At 37.3% G+C, this 23,286-nt stretch overlaps 1 long non-coding RNA gene across 2 annotated transcripts; it reads right to left on the bottom strand.

The window, feature by feature from the left end:
* Positions 1-12,001, bottom strand: LOC127078406 (uncharacterized). 2 transcript variants are annotated; one of them, XR_007787855.1, is made up of 5 exons: positions 11,973-12,001; positions 1,584-1,750; positions 1,322-1,482; positions 865-1,153; positions 1-755 (listed from the first exon to the last, which is right to left on the bottom strand). It is a non-coding gene; the product is annotated as an uncharacterized LOC127078406 (long non-coding RNA). The 2 variants fall into 2 exon arrangements; XR_007787854.1 differs by lacking the exon at positions 11,973-12,001 and adding an exon at positions 1,852-2,419.
* Between the last annotated feature and the right edge of the window lie 11,285 nt (positions 12,002-23,286).

Raw genomic sequence — 23,286 nt, 5'->3', positions numbered from 1 at the left:
TCAAGCGAGAATTGGCAATAAGGAACCTTACAATGGGTGTTACAACGGTTGACAAAACAAAAACCAGACGCATCATCACATTACAATCGGTTACATCGTTGTTTTGACATACTAAGTCAATTGCTTTACAAGCATTACAGCCATAATCAAAACCAGTACACAAACATATAAATAACCCTAGTTAGTTCTAACTGATGGTCGGTCCAAGCGTGAGATACTAGGGAGACTTTGAATAACCTCCCAAAGGCTTTTTCACGCAAGACACCTTCTAGCAGGAGACGATAACACACAGGATTTTAAATCCAAAAGTCAGTGCCATTTGAGAATGCAGGAAGAGATGTCGTCACAAGACCCGGACTGTCAATACAAAACCACAAAAAGCATCAAATACAAGGAGAACAATACATTACAACCCTTCAAACTAATGTACAAATAACCTGCTGCAGGACACCTATCATCGTCGGCGTTGACACAATGCATAGATGTGGAATTGGGCTGCACACATGGTTTCGAGACTACCTGTTACAACAGAAGGTTCACCAAAGTTACAACCAAATTCTGCTACAAATTTAAGCTACACACAACAGTCCAGACCATCCAAGAAGAATTTTGACTAAACTGCAACCTGCAACAGCAATCAAATGGATAACAAAATAGCTTCATAATCAGGCATTGAAACCAAATGAGCTAACCGACCATGGCACTATGAGTAATGTAAACCCATCACATGCTCACATGGACACATAAACCATGAGCTGCAAAATGGAAAGTCTAAATTAAAAGCTGCTACGACAGCGGGAAAAATGGAGTCAAAACAGAAGAAGCACAAGCCTTTTCAGTCAAGGAAATGCATAAAGGACCTACAGGCAATGTGACTTAGCCAACCAGGGATGCATGATTTGCGTAAATCATGATGCAAGTCAGTAGGTAACAAAAGCTTTAAGGAGGATTGCATTTCCAAGCCAATGTCCTGCAACCAGACAAAGTTCACACCAAAGCAAATCTGGAGCAAGAGTCATAGAAGTATACACAGACAATCGTGTTGCTTGTGGATATCCAGCTCCTAATGCATTTGAAACTCTAGTGATCGCAGCCGAGCCAGTTGCTTCTGGAATTGTATATAGTGTTGCCATGATTAAAGCAACATAGAAACCTGCGAATTAAAGAAATAAATCAAGCATTGAGTTGTGAATAAGACAGTAAAAACTGAGATTTTTACCACAAGAACACAAGTATTCCACAGCAGTAAAATGGAGCTAATGCATGACCATATTTTTTGGTGGATTTCACTACAGACAAAACAAGGAAATGACTCACATACCTTTGGTCCCCACGAAATCTAAGGAAAATCCCCTGCCAACGGAATGATTCTTTTTGCACCAGCTGCCAATGATCCGCACAGGATTTTGGGAACCTCATTTCACTCTATAAAAAGAGGATCTAACCGATTGAAAGGGGACTCCTTCCTAGAGCTTCGTTACTCTGCGGAAAACAAATCCAAAACACTTATTAGAGCTCTAAAATTTCTAAGCCTGTTGAGATTTCACACTGAATCTCAACAAGTTTGAGCTAAAAACCACTACCTTGGTAGCAACCCCGATCGCTGCAAGGGAAAAAGAGGAGAAAATATTGCCACGCTGACAGAAACGCTGCAAAAAGATCCCCATAACCTCACTCAAAGCTCTTCTCTAAAAATTCCTTTTGATCATTCACGTCGAAGCTCATTTTGGAATAGAGTTAAACCTCTCACCTTGATAGAGATACACACAAAGTAAAGAAGGAAGAAGAAGAGAGAAGAATCGAAAATTAAACGAAAACGGGAGAAGGACTCACACAAAGAAAGACACTCACTTGAGGTAAACATCCGTCGGATTCTCGCCGGAGTCGCAAGTCTCCGGTGACGTCTTTCACTCTTTATTCGACCTCTCTGAGGCAGCGATAGTATCATGTAGCCCGGATTGTTGTAGATTCATAGGAAATTTTGTTGTGATCCGTAGAAATTTGTTGGTAGATCTAAGCTCTAAGTTCTGATTTAAGTTTGGATATAGTGTTTGTTCGGTCATGGTTTTCTTGTCTTGGATTTCATTGTTGAAATCAGAGTTTGTTTTTCGTTATGGTTACGCTAAGGCTTTGACGAAGAACATCGTGAGGTGTTCATCTTTGCTTACAGGTTGAGAAAGAAAAGGGTCTTGTTTGTCTGTGTGATGAGTGAGAGAGAAGTTCGGTTTTGTATCCATGCTGAGGTTGATTTGTGAGCAGTTTCACTTTGGAAGAGAAAACGGAGCATTGACAGGGATAGAAGAGAGATCAGTGTTCTAATTGTAGGCTTATTGTTTTATTTGTAGTTAATTAATTGATTACTGCAGGATTTATGTCCATTAACAACATAACGTTAAAGTGCATATTAATTGTAACGCTAGGCAATTATTATAGCATTAAATTAGAACCATCCCCAAGAAAGCCACGCGTCTCCCTGGTAATTGAGTAGATAAGACCGAACGGTCATCCTTCAAACGTGGAGCAACTATACAGCTGCCTTCCTTTCTTTTTGAATTTCACTTCAAACGTGGTGGATTGGATTGGGATGGAGTTGGGCTTAAGGCCCACTCTGATCCATGTTGATCTTGTTCTTTACTGGGCCGATTGCTACAAGATGGCCCATTTCGAAATTCCTTGTTACTTCAAGGTCTCTTGTTGGTTTTGGTAATCTGATTTTCCTTTGTTCTCATACACCCTTATTTTATTTTTAAAAAAATATATATTTCATAAGTTATCTACTATATTCATTTTTAAGATATTGATAAATAAACTATTATTTTAATTCAAGTTTCTTGATTGGTCCTATTATGAGTTTTAACCATGGATACAATACATGTTCAATTGAGTGGGTAGTGTTAATAAGTGAATAAACAAGTTTGATTTCAAATTATTCTTCCAAATCAACTATAATTCATGAAAATGCTATTTTTATAAATCTAAAGCTTTGGATGAAAAGGAGAATAGTAAGCCTCCGCTTCACTATCTCTCGACTATTTGAATAATTGGCGTACACCACATTGCTCGAATTTTCGTCATCTAATTTAAATATCAAACCATAACATTTCAAATCATTTCTTTTAAATCAATTACAAATTCCAAATTCATTTAATTATTTCCGATAATAAAGGGATAGGAGGCGTACGCCTCATTATCTTTCGATTATTCGAATAACTGGCGTACGCCACATTGCTCGAATCTTCGTCATCAAATTTAAACCACAATCGAATAAATTCAAATCATCTTTTATAACAAATACAATATTTAAAAACCTTTCTTCTTAAATTAAACTTCGAATGATAAAAGATGGGAGGCATTAGTCTCACCATCTCTCGATTGTTTGAATAATTGGCGCCCGCCATATTGCACGAATCATCGACTTCCGATTAATACATTTTAAATAAACTTGGATAAAGGAATAAGTGGCGTACGCCTCATTATTCTTTGAATAAGCAAGTAGGAGGCGTACGCCTCACTACCGTGCATATTCAACATCCACAAGCAAACTTTCAAAATAATTCAAACGAAAAGGGAATAGAAGGCGGTCGCCTTATTATTCCTCGAAAGAATTGGACGATTGGTGTACACCACATTGCTCAATCTTTCGTTGTTCTTCAAAAACATCTCAAACACATTAAACCTAACTTCTCGCCCTCGTGCGATCGAAACCAATCCACCAAACACCCAAACGCATCAAATCAACTTGTCACCCCCGCGTGACCAAAACCCTCTTTTCAAAAGAACACTGTAAATCCTTTCTAATGCGCACAACAAACCAGTGCTAGAGCCTCTACCGAGAGTAGACAAGCCAGCATTTAGCCGTTAGAACACCAACCTACACAGTCGTTCATCAAAACAAAACACACCAAATATTCGTAGTACCCCAAACTACGAATGCTCTGATTTCCTTATTGCACCATAAGGATACGTAGGCACGAGATTGCGAGATCTTAGCGAGCACACTAATAAAAAACCTCCTTTTTCCCCTTCTGAGGTTCTCATCCATCTCTTTTCAATATTTTAAATTACTCGAAGAAAGCGACTAACATTCAAATAGCAAAATTAGACTAAAAGGTTCCCGTTGAGTACAACGGACTTGAGGGGTGCTAATACCTTCCCCTTGCGTAATCGACTCCCGAACCCGAATATGGTTGCGACGACCATCATTCTATTTTCTAAAAGGTTTTATCGATATTTTCCTATTCCTTCATTGGAATAAATAAAGTTCAATGGCGACTCTGTTCGAACTTAATTTTTCCGCGACCATCGTGAGGAATCGTATTTTTCGAGATGCGACAGATGGCGACTCTGCTGGGGACAAGCTCCATGCTAGAGAGAGTCAGGCGTATTTTAGTTCAAATTGCTATGAATGTTAAAATATTGTTTTCTTCCTTATTACTTCTTTATATCTTGTTGTATTATATATGCTATGTGATTTATTCTGCTATTATGTTGGGTGATCTATGGTTTCTGACACATGTTGTGAGATAAGCTCCGTACCCGAGCTTTGAGAAGAACTTAGAACCCGGAGTTGTGTAGTATTGAACCGAGGGGTGTACACCTCGTTGGGACAATACGAGAACTCCACCTAGAGTAGATTTGTTCAGAATTCCCATCATAATATGGCTAGCCCATTATTGCCAGGAAACATTGAACATGGTCCATGACTCTAGGAACCTCGCCTTAAGCCGAAGTCCGTCTTCATGATTGGCGATTGTGTAGTATTGAACTGAGGGGTTTACACCCTGTTCGAACAATACGAGGATCCCACTTAGAATAGATTGATTCATAACTCTCATCACAATGTGGCTAGCCCATTATTGCGATGGGATGTTGAACACAATCCATGACTCTAAGTTCTGTCTTGGAAAGGAATAACCTTAGGAGCCATCCTTTGTGTGTGGGGGAGAAAACATAGAACCTCGGCATAGGGTGTACCATATGATACCCATGTTATCCTGGATCCTAACTATACCTGAATTACATTTCCTTTGCATACCTAAATACAAAATTTCATGCATTCTCATCTCATCAGCATGAATTGCATATCATTTTCATAAACAAAAAAAACTAATCCCATCTTTTGTCCATAACCCGCAGTTGAATTCCCGACATTCGTATCGGACTTGAAGTAGTTCTAGAAATGTTATGGACCCGTTGGAGCAAAGTCATATTGCATTGAGAGGAGATGTTGACTCGATGAAAAACCAAATAAACCAACTTATGGAGGCTATGATAGATTTAGCAAAAAGGGAGGACAACATTCAGCAGACTGCAGTGGTTGAGAATGTGGTGTTAGCTCCAGTAAATAGTCTTACCCAACCTCAGCTTGCGCGAACCCCAATTAATAACTCGGTTGTACAAGAACGTCATATTGTTCGAGATAAGGGTTCCTCATATCATGATGATGTTGAGTATCATAGCTTTGCATTCTCCATGCCAGATTCCCATGGGACAAGCCTTGTGGTTAATACTGAACAACCACAAGATGATGAGATTGCTAAAAGATGTTGCGTGCTAGAGAAAAGACTCAAGGCCATAGAAGGATAAGATATTATTGAACAGAGTGCCTTAGACATGTGTTTGGTACCTGGCCTAGTTATACCCCCAAAATTCAAAGTACCAGAATTTGAGAAGTACAAAGGGGATAGCTGTCCAAAGCACCATTTGGTGATGTTTTGTCGAAAAATTACCTCTCATGCCCACAATGATAAGTTAATGATTCACTGTTTTCAGGACAGTTTGACTAGGGCATCATTGAGTTGGTATATGAAATTAGAAAGGAATCATGTTCAGTCATGGATGGACCTAGCTAACGCTTTTTTGAATCAGTACAAATACAATTTGGACATGGCTCCCGATCGCATGCAGTTGAGAGCCTTATCTCAGGAAAGCAATGAATCCTTCAGAGGGTATGCCCAAAGATGGAAAGAGTTAGCAGCTCGTGTTGAACCACCACTCTTAGACAAAGAAGTGATGGAATTATTCAGGGATACCTTGCAAAGTCCTTACTTCGAAAGGATGATTAGCAGTGCAGCATCAGACTTCGCTCACTTGGTGTCAATTGGAGAACGCATCGAGAATGGCCTCAAAAGTGGAAAAATCCAATGCGCCTCAAATAGCCAGAGTATGGAGAGTGAATTTATTCCTAGTTCCCAAAAGGAAGAAGAGGCTGAAATTAATGCAGTCTGGGAAGCTCCACAAGCTTCACACCAGACACCATTCTCTCCACATGGTCAATATCCTACAACTCAAGGACCTCCTCAATATCAACGATGGATTCCACCTCAGCAGCCATACAAACGACATAACACTCCACATCAGCAGCGCCAGCATGCTCAACAAAGGCCAAGAAAGCCAGAGAGACATATTGATCCGCTCCCAATGCCATACAGTCAAGCACTTCCATATTTGATTAAGAGGGGATTGATAGTGCCAAAGGAGCTAAAACCAGTAAGTCCTCCATATCCACCAGGCTTTGACGCCAACGCCCGGTGTGACTTCCATGCTGGGGCACAGGGGCATTCAACTGAAGGTTGCAAAGTGCTTAAGAGCAAAGTACAAACCCTGCTTGATTCCAAGATGTTCTCATTTGCGCCTCAAAGCTTGCAAATCAGTAATACTGCTTCGCCTAGCTATGCGGGTCCATCAGTCCAAACAACGAAGGAGATTTCCGAGAATTGGTCTGAAGATGATTATCGTACTAGTCTCGATGAGGAGAAATACCACTACTCTGAAGAAGGCTAGCCCAGTAGTGAACCAGGCACGAGAGAGATTCCTCTGCACTGGCAACCATTCGGCTATTCCTCACATTTCATTTGTATTTTTATTTGCATGTTAAGTACTTATCTGCTTTCAAGTATTGTTGATTTCCTTTAATGGTAATATTAATGAAATGATTATGCATGTTTTGAACGAATCCTTTCGTATTCACTCATTTTTTCCATTGATATAAAAAATATTTCTCCCATTCACTTATCAAACTGTTGTTTTAGCAAAGATTGAAGAGAGAATGACGAAAACGAAATACCCATAATTGTTGATTGTATGCTTTCGGATAAAACCTTGCTGATGATGTACAGGCATTATTTCAAATCCCCAAACACTGGAGAGATAAGAAGTTAATCCCTAGTCAACCACTTTGAGCCTAGAAGTAGGAGTTTCTTTCGGATTTACAAACCCTTACATTTAACCTAGGGCAAGGTAGTGTTCGGTTAATTTGACTACGCATTCAAATTACAAGATGAGACATCCCGTATGAGGATCAACCACGTGCCCTTCTTCGCACACATCTTGAACTGTCGAAGGAACCTTGAAAAATACCAAAGTTATGACAGTTGTTCTTCAATGACCAATGACTTAGCAGTCATAATCTTCCAAAAAAATCAAAGAAAGAGCCCGCTAAGTCGAACACCCAAAAAGGAGACTTAGGCAAAAATTAGGGCAATCCCGGTGGACTAAAAAACTTCAAAAAAGCGGTCCAGGCAAAAGTTAGGGATCAAAACAAAAATCAAGAAAGGTCACGAAAACCCTATATGAAACAAAACAAGATGCAGTGACCACCATATCAAGAATCAATGGGGCATGGACATCTATGAAGAGCAAAATAAGGTGACTGCCATTTCAAGCGAATCTTGGATCCTCATCTGTACACCATTGAACTCTATTAAAAGTCGAATGTGTGTGTTGAGTTAACTGGACATATGATTGGAGATCATCATGAAGAAGGGGTGGGCTAAAATAAACTTTGAGCCTTATATCCTTTTGTTCAAAAAAACCATGAACCAGACCACGTTACAACCCTTAAAAGACCTAATTGAGATAGGGTTTATTCTGAAAGCATACTACAACAAGGTTGCGTAAACTGACTCCTAAATATTTGCTAAATCGCCTATATTGGTATCATACTCTCACTGTATCTTTCACACACTAGCTAAATCAGCAATGTGTTTGATCTAATGGTTCATTCGTCACACACTATCACATCACCTCAATAAATGATTTTTCAAACCTGCATGAATATTGCATTAAAATTACCATTGATTAAATAAACGAGTTTTAACTGCAAGTAGGTACTTGACATCAAGGAACTTCAAAGAAGTAATTAGAAGAACTTTATCGTTCGTCAATGCTGACCCGAATCAAGACTATTCCCTAACCCTATGGATTAGGGGCATGGTATCCAATGATTAGGAACTGATCAGACTGAAAGAAATCTCCAAGCATTAGTGGATCAAGGAGGCAAATTATTACAACATACTCAGTCAATCTGGGGCAAGCCTTTCAAAATCTCAATCAGGGGCAAATTACAGAAAGACTCATACATTGGGGCAAATTGGTTCAACCCATGGTATGATCGTTCCCAGGATTTCCTTTCAAAGGTTAATCCCTACACACTGGGGCAGACAAGTTCCAAAGAGCCTTGGGGCAGAGCAAAAGCACAATCATCATGCATTGATTACGTCGCTACGCTCACAAAATTATTTGTAAACTATCAAGGCATATCAGGCAAAGAAGTTGAGGTTCTCTCAAGAACAAATACACAGTCTATCAGCAAATGATCAAACTTGGGGCACCAAAAGCATCCAAATCTATCTTCTGATCATCGCATCGTCAAAATACAGAATGTCGGGAAGTCAAAACCTTTCACCAACCAAAGTCCAATCCAAATTGGCAATTACCAAAAAAAAACAAAGTCCAATCCATATTAGCAGCTACCAAAAATAAAAGTCCACTTTGTTGGCATCTCCAAAATCATAGTCCAAGCCCTATTGGCATCTCCTAAACCAAAGTCCAATCCATGTTGGCAACCACTGAAAGTCCACTTTGCTGGCATCTTCATAAACTCAAATCCAATCAACATTGGTACCCAGAAAGTCTTACCTTCAAAAAGGGAGATCAATCCAAAAAATAACCAATATTCATCTTGCATTACCACATGCACTGCATACAATAAACACACATGACTTTCCTTCCGAATAGGGAAGTCGCATATCAAAGATCTCTCTCGCAAAAATGATAAATCTTCATTAACATGCATCATATGCATACATAACATAATAATTCCTTCCTATCAACCATTTGATAAGGGCATAACCTGAATTTTCTTTTCCATCAGCCCTCTGATGATGACAATCTTTTCCATCAGCCCTCTGATGACGATATTTTACGACAAACATTTTCCATCAACCCTTTGGTGATGCCACTCCATAGTGAATCCTCTTTTCCATCAGCCTTCTGATGATGATAATACTTTTCCATCAACCACTTGGTGATGCCACTCCATAGTGAAGTTTCTTTCTGTCAACCCTTTGACGATGACAAATTTTCTTTCCGTCAACCCTTTGACTATGGCAAATCCTTTCCACCAACCCTTTGGTGATGACATCCTTTAATTACTTCCGTCAACCCTTTGACAATGACAAAATTATTGTCCATCAACCCTTTGATGATGCCACTCCCTAGTGAAGTTTCCTTCCGTCAACCCTTTGACGATGACAAAATTATTGTCCATCAACCCTTTGATGATGTCACTCCCTAGTGAAGTTTCTTTCCATCAACCCTTTGATGATGCCACTCCCTAGTGAAGTTTCTTTCCGTCAACCCTTTGATGATGACAATTATTTTCCATCAACCCTTTGATGATGCCACTCCATAGTGAAGCCTCTTTCCGTCAACCCTTTGACGATGATACTACATATATAACTCCTTTTTCCACCAACCCTTTGGTGATGACTTCTTTTAATTACTTTCATTAACCCTTTGATGATGTCACTCCATAGTGAAGTCTCTTTTCCATCAACCCTCTGATGATGACAATCTTTTCTGTCAACCCTTTGACGATGACGAGTTATTTTCCACCAACCTTTTGGTGATGACTTCTTTTAATTACTTCCATCAACCCTTTGATGATGCCACTCCATAATGAAGTTCTTTCCGTCAACCCTTTGATGATGATACTACATATAGAATTCCTTTTCCACCAACCCTTTGGTGATGCCATCCTTTACTTCTTTTCGTCAACCCATTGTCAAAATATTTACTAATTCTCAAACCAACACAGAAATGAGTTGTCCATGCCGAATCAAGCGAGAATTGGCAATAAGGAACCTTACAATGGGTGTTACAACGGTTGACAAAACAAAAACCAGACGCATCATCACATTACAATCGGTTACATCGTTGTTTTGACATACTAAGTCAATTGCTTTACAAGCATTACAACCATAATCAAAACCAGTACACAAACATATAAATAACCCTAGTTAGTTCTAACTGATGGCCGGTCCAAGCGTGAGATACTAGGGAGACTTTGAATAACCTCCCAAAGGCTTTTTCACGCAAGACACCTTCTAGCAGGAGACGATAACACACAGGATTTTAAATCCAAAAGTCAGTGCCATTTGAGAATGCAGGAAGAGATGTCGTCACAAGACCCGGACGGTCAATACAAAACCACAAAAAGCATCAAATACAAGGAGAACAATACATTACAACCCTTCAAACTAATGTACAAATAACCTGCTGCAGGACACCTATCATCGTCGGCATTGACACAATGCATAGATGTGGAATTGGGTTGCACACATGGTTTCGAGACTACCTGTTACAACAGAAGGTTCACCAAAGTTACAACCAAATCCTGCTACAAATTTAAGCTACACACAACAGTCCAGACCATCCAAGAAGAATTTTGACTAAACTGCAACCTGCAACAGCAATCAAATGGATAACCAAATAGCTTCATAATCAGGCATTGAAACCAAATGAGCTAACCGACCATGGCACTATGAGTAATGTAAACCCATCACATGCTCACATGGACACATAAACCATGAGCTGCAAAATGGAAAGTCTAAATTAAAAGCTGCTACGGCAGCGGGAAAAACGGAGTCAAAACAGAAGAAGCACAAGCCTTTTTTAGTCAAGGAAATGCATAAAGGACCTACAGGCAATGTGACTTAGCCAACCAGGGATGCATGATTTGCGTAAATCATGATGCAAGTCAGTAGGCAACAAAAGCTTTAAGGAGGATTGCATTTCCAAGCCAATGTCCTGCAACCAGACAAAGTTCACACCAAAGCAAATCTGGAGCAAGAGTCATAGAAGCATACATAGACAATCGTGCTGCTTGTGGATGTCCATCTCCTAATGCATTTGAAACTCTAGTGATCGCAGCCGAGCCAGTTGCTTCTGGAATTGTATATAGTGTTGCCATGATTAAAGCAACATAGAAACCTGCGAATTAAAGAAACAAATCAAGCATTGAGTTGTGAATAAGACAGTAAAAACTGAGATTTTTACCACAAGAACACAAGTATTCCACAACAGTAAAATGGAGCTAATGCAGGACCATATTTTTTGGTGGATTTCACTACAGACAAAACAAGGAAATGACTCACATACCTTTGGTCCCCACGAAATCTAAGGAAAATCCCCTGCCAACGGAATGATTCTTTTTGCATCAGCTGCCAATGATCCGCACAGGATTTTGGGGACCTCATTTCACTCTATAAAAAGTGGATCTAACCGATTGAAAGGGGACTCCTTCCTAGAGCTTCGTTACTCTACGGAAAACAAATCCAAAACACTTATTAGAGCTCTAAAATTTCTAAGCCTGTTGAGATTTCACACTGAATCTCAACAAGTTTGAGCTAAAAACCACTACCTTGGTAGCAACCCCGATCGCTGCAAGGGAAAAAGAGGAGAAAATACCGTCACGCTGACAGAAACGCTGCAAAAAGATCCCCATAACCTCACTCAAAGCTCTTCTCTAAAAATTCCTTTTGAGCATTCACGTCGAAGCTCATTTTGGAACAGAGCTAAACCTCTCACCTTGATAGAGATACACACAAAGCAAAGAAGGAAGAAGAAGAGAGAAGAATCGAAAGCTAAACGAAAATGGGAGAAGGACTCACACAAAGAAAGACACTCACTTGAGGTAAACATCCGTCGGATTCTCGCCGAAATCGCAAGTCTCCGGTGACGTCTTTCACTCTTTATTCGACCTCTCTGAGGCAGCGATAGTATCATGTAGCCCGGATTGTTGTAGATTCATAGGAAATTTTGTTGTGATCCGTAGAAATTTGTTGGTAGATCTAAGCTCTAAGTTCTGATTTAAGTTTGGATATAGTGTTTGTTCGGTCGTGGTTTTCTTGTCTTGGATTTCATTGTTGAAATTAGAGTTTCTTCTTCGTTGTGGTTACGCTAAGGCTATGACGAAGAACATCGTGAGGTGTTCATCTTTGCTTACAGGTTGAGAAAGAAAAGGGTCTTGTTTGTCTATGTGATGCGTGAGAGAGAAGTTCGGTTTTGTATCCATGCTGAGGTTGATTTGTGAGCAGTTTCACTTTGGAAGAGAAAACGGAGCGTTGACAGAGATAGAAGAGAGATCAGTGTTCTAATTGTAGGCTTATTGTTTTATTTATAGTTAATTAATTGATTACTGCAGGATTTATGTCCATTAACAACATAACGTTAAAGTGCATATTAATTGTAACGGTAGGCAATTATTATAGCATTAAATTAGAACCATCCCCAAGAAAGCCACGCGTCTCCCTGGTAATTGAGTAGATAAGACCGAACGGTCATCCTTCAAACGCGGAGCAGCTATACAGCTGCCTTCCTTTCTTTTTGAATTTCACTTCAAACGTGGTGGATTGGATTGGGATGGAGTTGGGCTTAAGGCCCACTCCGATCCATGTTGGTCTTGTTCTTTACTGGGTCGATTGCTGCAAGATGGCCCATTTCGAAATTCCTTGTTACTTCAAGGTCTCTTGTTGGTTTTGGTAATCTGATTTTCCTTTGTTCTCATATACCCTTATTTTATTTTTAAAAAAAATATATTTCATAAGTTATATACTATATTCATTTTTATGATATTGATAAATAAACTATTATTTTAATTCAAGTTTCTTGATTGGTCCTATTATGAGTTTTAACTATGGATACAATACATGTTCAATTGAGTGAGTAGTGTTAATAAGTGAATAAACAAGTTTGATTTCAAATTATTCTTCCAAATCAACTATAATTCATGAAAATGCTATTTTTATAAATCTAAAGCTTTGGATGAAAAGGAGAATAGTAAGCCTCTGCTTCACTATCTCTCGACTATTTGAATAATTGGCGTACGCCACATGGCTCGAATTTTCGTCATCTAATTTAAATATCAAACCATAACATTTCAAATCATTTCTTTTAAATCAATTACAAATTCCAAATTCTTTTAATTATTTCCGATAATAAAGGGATAGGAGGCGTACGTCTCATTATCTTTCGATTATTCGGATAATTGGCGTACGCCACATTGCTCGAATCTTCGTCATCAAATTTAAACCACAATCGAATAAATTCAAATCATCTTTTATAACAAATATAATATTTAAAAACCTTTCTTCTTAAATTAAACTTCGGATGATAAAAGATGGGAGGCATTAGCCTCACCATCTCTCGATTGTTTGAATAATTGGCGCCCGCCATATTGCACGAATCATCGACTTCTGATTAATACATTTTAAATAAACTTGGATAAAGGAATAAGTGGCGTACGCCTCATTATTCTTTGAATAAGCAAGTAGGAGGTGTACGCCTCACTACCGTGCATATTCAACATCCACAAGCAAACTTTCAAAATAATTCGAACGAAAAGGGAATAGAAGGCGATCGCCTTATTATTCCTCGAAAGAATTGGACGATTGGTGTACACTACATTGCTCAATCTTTCATTGTTCTTCAAAAACATCTCAAACACATTAAAACCTAACTTCTCACCCTCGTGCGATCGAAACCAATCCACCAAACACCCAAACGCATCAAATCAACTTGTCACCCCCGCGTGACCAAAACCCTCTTTTCAAAAGAACACTGTAAATCCTTTCTAATGCGCACAACAAACCAGTGCTAGAGCCTCTACCGAGAGTAGACAAGCCAGCGTTTAGCCGTTAGAACGCCGACCTACACAGTCGTTCATCAAAACAAAACACACCAAATATTCGTAGTACCCTGAACTACGAATGCTCTGATTTCCTTATTGCATCATAAGGATACGTAGGCACGAGATTGCGAGATCTTGGCGAGCACACTAATAAAAAACCTCCCTTTCCCCTTCTGAGGTTCTCATCCATCTCTTTTCAATATTTTAAATTACTCGAAGAAAGCGACTAACATTCAAATAGCAAAATTAGACTAAAAGGTTCCCGTTGAGTACAACGGACGTGAGGGGTGCTAATACCTTCTCCTTGCGTAATCGACTCCCGAACCCGAATATGGTTGCGACGACCATCATTCTATTTTCTAAAAGGTTTTATCGATATCTTCCTATTCCTTCATTGGAATACATAAAGTTCGGTGGCGACTCTGTTCGAACATAATTTTTCCACGACCATCACGTGGAATCATATTTTTCGAGATGCGACAACTGGTTCAGGAATAGGGATATTAGGATCGAGAAGATTTAGCTTGATACGATGTTCTCGTATCAAATCTTGTATCCGGCGTTATAGTCTTAGATAACGCTCAGGTCTGTCGAATGGTATCTTTAATTTCTCGCATTGAGAGCGAGTACTTGGCATACATTCGACAAATGTAGAAAGGGGAATAAAATTGTTTGCCTTAGTCTATACTGGGCAACACTGGAGTTACGATATCGACTAAATTAGTCCCCGACAACGGCGCCAAAAACTTGATCGTGACTTAGTAAGTCTATGGGAATCGTGACTGCAAGTGCACAGTCCTATCGCGTAGTTTTAAAGATTACCGAACCCATAAGGACTAATAATCGAATGTATCGTTATCTAATGTTACTATGTAAATCTAAGGCTGATAATCATTCTAAAATTGGAGGATGAAGAGAAATAACTATAACGTAAATAGAATATTAATAAATATATCTAATAAAGGGATATCGGTATGTAACACATTGAACTTTGGGGATTCGATAGATATCTGGTGTTATCTTATTGGTCAAAATATTCTTCAGTAGAAATTATTTATAGAAAGGACTTAGTCTCACACTCTCGTTTTATAGACCCTGACCATACTCCTAAACCAGAATGCTTGGCTATCGCGGTCTCATTTTGAATTTAAAAGTAAATTTTGAATATGAGTAAAGTCTAATTAACCCTAAAGCGGTCTCGCTGTGTTTAGGATTAATGTCTAGTTTTAACTATCTGGTTAAATTCTCAAACTCTCGTTCTTGTTGACCGTAACCTTTGTTTGTTTTGTACTCTCGTACGAAAAACAGTTTGAATAAAATAAGAAACTAAAATCGAAAAAATAAGTTTTATAAAAAACCCAACACCAATTATTTACGAATCCTGTCGTTTTGACGGTCTTTACATACCGATACCTAGGGGTTTAGTTGGACCTGGATCCGATAACAAACATGGTATTCGGAAAATCAAACATACAATAAGGCATAAATAAATAAAATAGCAATCAAAATAAAACATGGGTTATGAATTGAGAATTGGAATTGAATCTTGATTCTTCAAATAAAATAATATCGCCAGGCTTTTGCAATGAGTAATCGTTACAATTGAATTTAAATGCGTAAACAATAAATTGCGATGGTCCCCGATGTGGAGAACCTATCACTTTTACAAAGTAAGAAAAACTGCCTAGGAAACTAACCAAAAAATAATCTGACTAAAATTAAGCGTAAGCGTCCTCGTCCAAGGAGAAACAACCCTCCTTTATATATTTTCCACTTCCCTAAATTGTAGCCAAAAGGTGAGTGGAATCATGGCTAATATCGTGGAGAAAAAGTAGGGAAGACCGAGTTGTGGCGGTTGCCACAACCCTAGTTTTGGACTCTGTGGCGAGCGCCACATTTTGAGGGATGGGCACCACAATCTTCTATGCTTTATGGCGGGTGTCACCACTCTCTTTGGATCATGTGGCGGGCGCCACACATCCAAGTGATGGGCGCCACATGCCCATTTGGTGTGGCGGGCCCATACTCTATATTTTTTTTCCATTTTCTTCTCTTTTTCTTTCCTTTTTGCTATTTTCCACTTTGCTTGCTTGTAAACCTTTTATTCGATAAATACCTGGAATAACATAAAATATTGCGTAATAATAAGTGTTAATCAAGTAAAAAGCAGTGCATATGAAGCCAAAAATACGATACATTTTCGTGTTATCACATACTAATATAAATATTGGCATACTGTCTTTTTAACTTAATCTTTTTTACTTTCTGTATAGATTTTGCATGATTTAGATTTATTCTGCTTTCTTAGTTTGCATGTTGTTAGATTTTTCTATTAATAGAGATTTAATGTTTAAGTGTAAGACTATATTATATAGGATCATCTAAATAACTCTTTTTTTTGCTGACTATACTGAAAAATTATAATCTTAGATTGTTCATTTAGTTAATCAAGTTACATTTAAATATACCTGTTTGAATCTAACTAGATTAACTCTCACATTGTTGTTTAGTCAAATCATCATTGTTTTGCATTCCTTTAAATTCTTTTGAACATTGATCTAATTGTGTAACCTATTCAAAAATGCTCTACAGAATCCCGCTAGTTAAAACTCTATTTTCAAAATAAATTTTAAAAGAAGGGAAATTATATTCAACCCCCATTATAGACCAATCTACATATGCATTCAACCATCACCTCACTTTATCTATTTATTCTTTGTATGGAAAATTATCTCTTATGATACCACATCAGGTTAGTAACAATATTTGGAAGCCAATACAGATTTACCATGGAGGTCAAAGTTATTCTTATCTTCCATTTAATGATTATTGCCTTATCCTAATTGAAGCTAAAAGCTCTTAAGAAAACTGGTTTGATACATTTGAAAAGTTTTTGTTTTGCTTCAAATTTGAATATTAATATCAAAAGTCAAAATTTATGACATATTCATATGTCTTTTGACCTATAAGGTAAAAGTTCAAGCCTATTATTTAGTGCAATCATACTTCCCATCTTGGTAAGTACCTTGGTTTTTCCATGTTGTTTGGAAGAGTTCAAAATATTGACTTCCACTATATTATAGACAAAATAAATGGTAGACTAATAGGTCTGAAAATGAACCTTCTGAGAAGATCAGGGCCAATCACTTCACCTAAAAGTGTTGTTATTGTTATACCTATTAACACTATGCAAAATCTTTGGCTTCTTTCTGGCATTTATGATAATATTGATGTCATTGTTTGTTCCTTTATAAGGGGAAGTAGTTATTGTTATTGGGTGACCCAAAAGAGATTAACTAATCCAAATCTCAAGGGGCTCTAGGTATTCACACAACTAGAAACTCAAATATCTTTCTTCTCAAAAAACACATTTGGGAAAATTTTCACCAACCACAAAAGCTTTTGGTTCAAATGTTGAAGAATAAATATATGCTTGACACTCATAATCTGCACACTCCTTATAAGCTTGGAGTTTCTTGCATTTGACATGTTATTGTGAATGCAATGGAAATAATAAGGTTGAGTTTTATTTACAGAGTTCAGAGAGGCCATGTATGTTTTCAGTATAATAAGTGTATAAATAACATATACCTTTGCAAAGTTGTGCCTTATGTTGTCATTATTAACACTAATCTTTGATTTTGTGACTTAAGAGATAATGGAGATTAGAACTTCAACGAACTTTATACTTAACTCCCTTCTTACTACCAAGATTATATCTAAATCATTATCATTGATCACGACACTAGTGATAGACTCATTTGGAGTGGTTCCCCAAATGGCGTATATTTGGCTAATCATGAGTACAAATGGTTGAATCATAATTCAACTCAACATGTAGCACCCACTATTTTTTAGAATTATATTTGGAGACTACCGATTCATGAGAATCTAAAGCATTTTTGTTGGCTAGCGATACATGGAAGTGTTCCCATCAATGCTTTTAGAGGTTCATATCATTTACCACCAATGCTTCTTGTCATATATGTTGTGTGACTGTGGAAAGCGATATGCATACTCTTCGTGTTTATCATAGTGTGATGTCTATTTAAAGATATCTTTATTCCACTTATCCTAATGGTTTTTACACGCAAGATTATAAGAGTTGGTTCAAATACCATGCTACTACTACTAAAGTAATCACCATGTTCATAGTAACTTATTCCGATATATGGCGGAATAGAAATAAAGAGATTATCCAGAATGTGAAAAAAGATAAATGGGCTTAAGTGAAAAGTATATTATCGTATCATTCCTCCATGATACAAGTCCCTAGTACAACAAAGAAGCATGCACCCCCTAAAGGCTTTATTAAAGTTAACTTGGATGGTTCTTTATTTTGTAATCTTAAGAACGCCAACTTTTGAAGACATTTTGAGAAATGACGAAGGTAATTGGATTTATGATTTTTTCGGATCTCGTGGCAAAACTTCTAATCTTTAGCCGAACAAACAACTATTTAGAGAGGTATTCGACTAACTTAAGATCTTAGATATAAATTTATCGTCATAGAATTTGACTCTTACACAACTTATGATATAATTATCAACTGTAAACATAATGACTTTCACTCATACAACTTTATTCTTTTTTATTAGGAAGTTCACTTCTCTTTCATTGATTGTCTCCTTTAATCATATATTGAGAGAATAAAATTAAAATGTCGAAAATTTTACCCAAATAACCCATTATTTCAAATAAATACCCAAGCTAACTCAATTTCAAGCAAAAAAAATTTCACCATAAAGGAGGCGTAATCCAATTCGCGACAATATATAACACATAAGAAAGACGTCAATCCAATTGACGACAATGTACAAACACCTAGGAGAGAGAGTCACCAATTGAACTGACACCTCATATATGGTGGAATTTTTATTTGAATGTGAGTTAGTTTGTGAAATATATAAAAAAAATGAATTAATTTAGGTATTTATTTAAAAAAGTGGCTTATTTGGATACAAATTTCTCAAATGTCGACTCTTAGGGTGTGTTTAGGAAGCAAATAGCTTAATCCTTTCCTCTGTATTTATTTTCTTTTTGATAATTTTTTCACTTATTCCTGTTTTTTTTTCATTTATAATTTTCTTTTTTGTTACTAAAAAAATGTAATTAATAATAATAATAAATAATAATAATAATAATAATAATATAATAATAATCTATACCTATAGATAAAGGGGATAGATGAAAATGGTATGGACTTTTTTTCATCCAATTTTAACCTTTATCAATTGTTACAATTACTATCAGTTATTAAATTTAAAAAAAAATAGATGGTTAATTCAAACTTATGTTTCACCATTTTTGTTTTACGACGAGTTTTTAAAATATGTTTAAGTGTAAGACCATTTGTAAATGTTTTCTTAACCACTTTTATGATAACTTCACTTTCAGTTTCCTTTCATTTATTTTACATTATAATTTTTTAAGTTTTATTTTTTCACTCTTTTCAGCCTTTGTAGTTAATATATTTATATTTTTTATTGTTTAAAATCTGTTTTTTTTCTTTCTTATAATACATAAATAAGTTAGTTTTTTTATATAAGTGATATTTCTATAAAATAAGACTTTTATTTCTTACCAACTGCATTGACATTTAAAAAATTGTTGTCATCTCACATCTTTATTTGTTTTATGTCATTACCCGATTTTGGTCCTGAAATTTTTCCCCATCAACCACTCGTTTGCATTCTTTCTTCATTCACATTCATATCCTTCATTTCATGTTCATATTTCTACATTTCATATTCGAAATTTTTATTCATATTTCTTCATTCGCATTGAAAAAAATTTCATTTCATATTCAAGAAATTTCACGTATCCATTTATTCATTTAATTATAATCATCCGTTTACATGGCATGTGGATAAAGTGTCCCATCACATGTGAATCTCGGGAAATTCTAAGGTGCAAGAGAACAATTTTGTTTTGCCACAAGGTCACCCATTTTTCTTTTTTTTCATTCACATTAAATATTACAATCATTACAAGTCATAAAATTTACAAATTTACAAAAAGATTGGCATTTAGACCAAATCCCAACCAACCCCAAGACGTATCCGGTCTGCACTATCACTAGCGCTCCAAAGATTGTTCACTGCATTATGTGGGTAAAGGAGCTACTATTTTCCAAGCTATTTGGGGACAAGAATCAAGACAATGATTTAAATGTTCGCTCAAGTGATGCTGCCAGCTCGTCAAAAGAATGTAGATGATATATTTGAACATAACAATGATGAGATATTGCTCAATATGGAAGGAAAATATTTCATCATGTGTTTGATTACAACATTGATTTAAGTTTTGTCCAATGAGGAGACATGGAAAAATCGAAATAGACCTAAGCCTATATACAACAAAGATGTCCTTTCTAATGATTTGGTAAAACAGAATGGAAATCTGGACAACTATAATGCCTGGGGCGATAGATTATCAATTTCTGCCATGACCATCTTTGGGCATGAGGAACCCACAAGATGTTTGGAGTCTTAGAGAAAATTCTAGAATACTTCTTGAAGCACTGAGGCTATTCTTCATAAAAAGAGACAGGGAGGTTGCCAATCTAAGCTTTGATAAAGATGACCAATTGGCGGTAGAATTTGATACTGCAGAATTTGTTACTGCAACTGCAAACATACGGGCTGCTCCATTTGGCATACCTTTACACAGTCTTTTTGAAGCTAAAGGCATTGCTGATGACATTGTGCATGCTGTGGCGAAAACAAATGTTGTTATTGCTGGTATGATTGTCATTGAAGCAAACCAGAGGTGCTTTGGTCTCCATGCTACATAACATTAACTACAACAATTAGACATACTTCACCAAGTTCAGTAGTACGCATGAGAGATGAGTAAGTACCAATAATTTTACCATTGCTCTATGCCTTGGATGTCCCTGGACCAATTTGTCGGCAAGCCTTACGGTAGACCTCAAACCTGCAACACAAGGACAGTTACCACCCATGAAAAATGTAAGAAGTCTATTGCAAATAATCAATTGTGAAACATACATCATAATCCAACTGTGATATTTTTCACCAACAAATAGACACCCCCCATAATTGGACCGCGGGATGATCCAAAGGAGGCACGCGCTAGTGTACAAGAAGTGCATTTTCTTCCATTTAATCCTACCAATTCACAATCGCAATACTGTCGTCCCCTTAAACGCCACTGCAACCCTGCAATAACAGCTCAGTTCAAACGCAACACATGTCAGGATCCTCAGGGAATAAACACATACATTATATTAGTTCCTATGCTAAAATGCTTAAAAAAAATATGCGGATTCTTTGGCAAAAAATCTGCAACTCAAAACCATCCAGTAACTGACGCAACAATCTTCAAGATCCTTAAAGAAACAGACTTATGAATTCGCCATTTGCAAGTTGGCATGATTGGTCATAAGAGTTGGCACCAAATGTGGCACCAAGGTCTGAAAATATCACAGCACGGATAGTGTTGTTATTCTCGACAATGCCATTGACCTCAACATAATTCAAGACAGGAACTTATGTTGATAACCCTTTCACGGTTATCTGAGAATCATCAGAGGGTTTTCTTGTGATCACCGCTCCATCAGATTGATTCACCTGAACCCCTGTTCTTACTTTCTTTCCAATGAAATTGGGAAGAACCCGTCCATTGTCAAATGCGGCAAGGTTTGAAGTGTCCATAACAATAAACATGATTTGAATAAGAGAAGTTATTTGTTATTTCGGAACCCCTGGTGTATGTGTTTGATTTAGAGAATGGAGCTTTGATGCAACTTGATAACAGGACTTTGATGTAGAGTGGTAAAACTTTGATAATGCTGACAAGATGGAGACCAAGAAGATCCTAGCTATCCCGTGGAAGCAGAGATAAACAAATTTCAGAAAGAAATCACACAGGAAAGGAAGAAAACATCTTGGCAACAGCAACAAAAGACCAGTCAAGCGAAACACATTGTATCAAGCATTGGACAGTGAAATAGACATACAACAAAGAGATTTTGTGCAGCAAATGATGGATTCTCTACCTGGCCCTTCGTGTGAAATCAACCGAAAATTGCTCTTCTTGGAGTCCTCTTTGGTGCTTGCAAAGCGCCCAAATTCGAAGAAGTGACTTGTTTCGGCTGGCATTTTGTCCGAGTTATTTGGGAATAACATTCATCAAGGTCCTAAAGTTGCCTTCCAAGACATGCGTAACGAAAAACCATAACAGTCAGTAAGTTGCCTTTCAAAACCTTAAAACCATTCTAGGAACAATGTTGCATTTACAAGGTTCCTAACCATCTTTTGAAGTTGAATGAAGAAGCTTTTACTCCAAATTTTCACTGCAGTAAAAACAAATTAAATCAGCAAAGCGTTAAAATTCAAGAAATATCCCAAAATGGAATGGAGACAAAGTAGAAGGAAAAAGCATAGGTTCAGGATACCTTTTCCAAATCCAAGCATCAAAAAGACCGATACAAACTGAGTCCACCGAAAGGATGTTGGCAGATACCTGTTTCAATCCACCATACAACAACCCCAAACCCTGACCTGCTGAACATAAAAGGGAAGAGAGGAGAATCAGTGAAGGGACGAAAAAAATTGGGAGGCGGACAAAACACCACAAAAACCCAAATCCCAAAATCAAAGAAAACGGTATTTGAAGAGGCGAAGGAAGAAGATTTAAGCATCACCGGAGCCGTCGTCGTCGCCGAAGGTGAGATTTTCACTCGATTTCTCTTTGAAACCATGGATTCGCGCTCTCCTTGGGTAGTGTTGTGAGCGATTGTGAGAGACGGATGAACGATTGAGGGAGCGAAGGTTGAGGACGAGAGATTTGTCGCGAACGAATGTCTGAGTACGTTTGAGTGAGCGTGAGAGCAAGAGGGACGCGATTGAGAGAGGTGTGAGATAGAGAGATTTTGAGAGCAAAATCGATTGGGAGGAAGATGACTGAGTTCTGATTTTCATTTGCTTCCTCACTCTTCCTTTTCTTTTTTATTTGCTCTTTATTAAACAGACCATTAAATTCACCATTTAGTTTCCCTTAGTTGGTCATTAACTTTGGCCTATGGGTATTAGTAACGCATTCATGTTTATCTCTACCAATTAATTTTTCTTTCGAAAAACCAACAGCCAGGCGGCTATGGTTGTGTTTTATATTCCTCCATCATTTAGTTAAGTGGTCCAATAACAGTAGCCCATCTCGTTTTAATTAATTTGTTTTCTAAACTATCTTCAGCTAGTTCTGTTTATATACCCAAGTTGTTATTGTAAATAATAACTAATCATAAATGGTCTAGTGGAGAGAGAGTGGTTCCATTGTCTTTAGTGGTG

Source organism: Lathyrus oleraceus, chromosome 5, assembly GCF_024323335.1.
Source record: "Lathyrus oleraceus cultivar Zhongwan6 chromosome 5, CAAS_Psat_ZW6_1.0, whole genome shotgun sequence".
NCBI classification, from domain to species: Eukaryota; Viridiplantae; Streptophyta; class Magnoliopsida; order Fabales; family Fabaceae; genus Lathyrus; species Lathyrus oleraceus.
Note: the sequence above shows the minus strand (reverse complement) of the source record. Positions and strands in the feature narration are given on the sequence as shown.